The sequence below is a fragment of the Gadus macrocephalus genome, chromosome 15 (genome assembly GCF_031168955.1).
Source record: "Gadus macrocephalus chromosome 15, ASM3116895v1".
NCBI classification, from domain to species: Eukaryota; Metazoa; Chordata; class Actinopteri; order Gadiformes; family Gadidae; genus Gadus; species Gadus macrocephalus.
Window position 1 is genome coordinate 24,601,661 of NC_082396.1, and position 2,848 is coordinate 24,604,508.

The following is a 2,848-nucleotide window of genomic DNA, read 5'->3' on the forward strand; positions in this document are numbered from 1 at the left end:
CCCCCCCCCCCCCAAAGTAAAGACAGCGCGCCCCGGAGTCGGTCCCTGGGTGACTCTAATGCGACGTGGCACGGTCAACCTCCCCCCCCCCCCCCCCCCCCCCCCCGCCTCACGCTAAACAAGAATGATGACTGGCGATATGTATCTGGATCGGGATCTGAAACTACTCCATCCCCCCCCCCCCTCCCCCCCCCCCCCCCACACCCGGTTGTGGTGTTTTTCAAAACAAATGCGCTTTAAATCATTCATGAATCACTCTGTTATAACTCTCACGCCCGCTCCGCAGGCGAGCGAGAAGCATCCCGTATTCACGGCCCGTCCTGTGCCCCCCCCCCCCCCCCCCCCCCCACCGGCCCTCGCCCCCCCCCCCCCCGCCCCGGCCTCGTGGATCTCCTCACCGCGTTAATTCATCCGATTTTAATGAAGGATTCACAAACTAACAGGTGACTTTTTAAAGACGCACGCAGAGCGGGCTAAGACGCCAAACGACCAAACTAAATCAAACCCGACCGAAGGTTTCGCTGTTCGTTACCGTCCCCGTGCGCTCGTTAAAATGCATTTTTGTCCGCTATCACCCGGCAGTTCTGCCTGCACCCTGTTATCTGAGGCCATTTGCCAGCGGTCCCGGTCCCCCCAGCGCCACTGTATTTAGTACACAGCCAGAGGGGTGGAAGTGCTTTCTGCAGAGTGTGGCTCGTGCTCCCCCCCCCCCCCCCCCCCCTACACCCCCCCTGCTTTCATACCCCGTAGATTCTCCGGGCCCATCAATCTGTAGACAGGGCATAGATATGCACGGCCAGCGCTGTGCAGCTGGCAGGGACGCGCACAGTGAGTGCGCATGTTTATTCAAAAGTCTCGACAAAGCCATGCGCTCTTTCAGGCAATAAGGATCGGGGAGGGTTTAAAGATTGCATCAGTCTCCGTATCACCATAAGGTTACCGCACGTTGATGTGTGATGAGTAGAACAGCGTGTGCGCGCCATTCACAGTATTTCACGGCCCAATAAAATGACTTTTATCCGTGGGGAATCGTTTCGGCTCATCTTTTCGAATTTGGTATGCATTTAAAGAACACATCTTTCTGCCTTCCGCTTTTTCTGTGCATGCGTGCCACTGTGATTTACTCAAAAGTCGGATGTTTTTTTTTCCTTATTATTGCCATCATCATCAATTCAGCATATGACTGCTGGGAATAGTAACAATATTAATGAACTGGCCTTTTACCTTGTGTTATAGATTGCACTCCTTTGGTGCCCATTAAGCCAAGCTAATGTTAAGGTCCCATCAATCACATGGATATCACAAACAATATGAAATTACAGATTCACACAGCATATCCTTCATCTGCAAAATTTCCAAGTAAAACTGGTAATTAGTGCGGGACAAGTTTTGTTTTGATCCTAAGTGACCATACTTCCTAGACAGCGGTGTGTTAGCTAGTAATAGACGGAGAATGGATGCTATGCTATCTGTGGAAATGCTAATCATGTCATGCGGACAAGTTGTCTTCACCGCTAACACGTTTTTCAGCTGCCAAGTAGGGTACCTTAATTAGATTCAAATGGCGATATTTGCATAGTTTGTTAATACGTTTGAAAATTGTAAGTATCTTTGAGTGGCTCTGATATTGTTTGTATAATGTCATTGTCCTGAGCCTAACCTGTAGGTTGGATAACAGCTCCTGCCAAAATACTAAATGTGAACGTCGGTGGATAATATATGGAAATAAGTCAAAGCCAAAGCAAGGCACCTATTTATATATATCTCTATGTATCCATACATAGATATAAAGTAGATTTAGATATTGGACCATCCAAACACAAAGCCCATTCAGAGTACTTTAAAGGCGGGAATCACATTGTAAAGTTATTTAAAGGACAATCAATGTAACACAATAAAACACATTCAAAAGATGACTACAAACTAGAATAATAAGAAGGTGCAGAATAAATAAGCCACTGCAGACATAACTTTAAATAAAATGCTGTGGCAAACAGAAAAGTTTTGAGCCCTGATTTAAATGTAGGTTCTGGGAGTTTGCTCCAGATATGTGGTGCATAAAAACTCAAAGCAGCTTTACCATGCTTGGCTTGAACCCGGGGAACAGTAAGCAGCCCAGCCCCTGGTGAACTGAGAGCTCTGTTGCGTTCTCTACACACAGAAGCGTATCAGAGAGGAATTCTGAACAGAAACCAATTAGCGCTCTATACACAATTAGTATCATTTGAATTCAATTATCTGGCAAACACCAGCTTGAATATGAAATGTTAATGTTTTTTTATATGTAGTCTTAGCGGTTAATCTTGATTCATGCTGGGTTATTTACCTATTTAATGGCAACATAGAGCAAACCAATGTTTGTCATGGCACTACCAATTTTCAACAGAATGGAATTAATCTTGGTTCAAATTACGTAATGAAGGTTGTTGTTGATCTGACATGCCAGCAGATGTTGTTTGACACGGCGCCATATGGTAAGACCTCCTCCAAATGTGGAAACATCGAGTTTGACATCAAAGCCCAACTGCCGTTCCAGCTTTGGGGACCATGTTGTTGTCACACTTTCACTTAGAAATCCTTATAATTGAGAGAGTAAAGCTGTTACTTTATCAGCAAACACTAATCCAATCAAAACATGCATTACACCAAGCCGAGAGAAGGAATAACCCTGCTGAGATCAGATAACATAATCTTGTATATCGTTTCCATACAGAACAGCAACAAAAGATTGACAGCCAAACCGAAGCAGACTAAATATATCTCGCAGATGTTTCTGATTGTTTCATATTCATACCTTCCATATATGATAATACGTTAAGCTTATTATTCAACTAGTCGTCCCAGCTGT

The 2,848-nt window shown here is 45.1% G+C and overlaps 1 protein-coding gene across 1 annotated transcript in view; it reads left to right on the forward strand.

Moving 5' to 3' along the window:
• LOC132473590 (uncharacterized) overlaps positions 1–2,848 on the forward strand; it is a 19,520-nt gene that overhangs the window by 16,223 nt on the left and 449 nt on the right. The window lies entirely within an intron of this gene.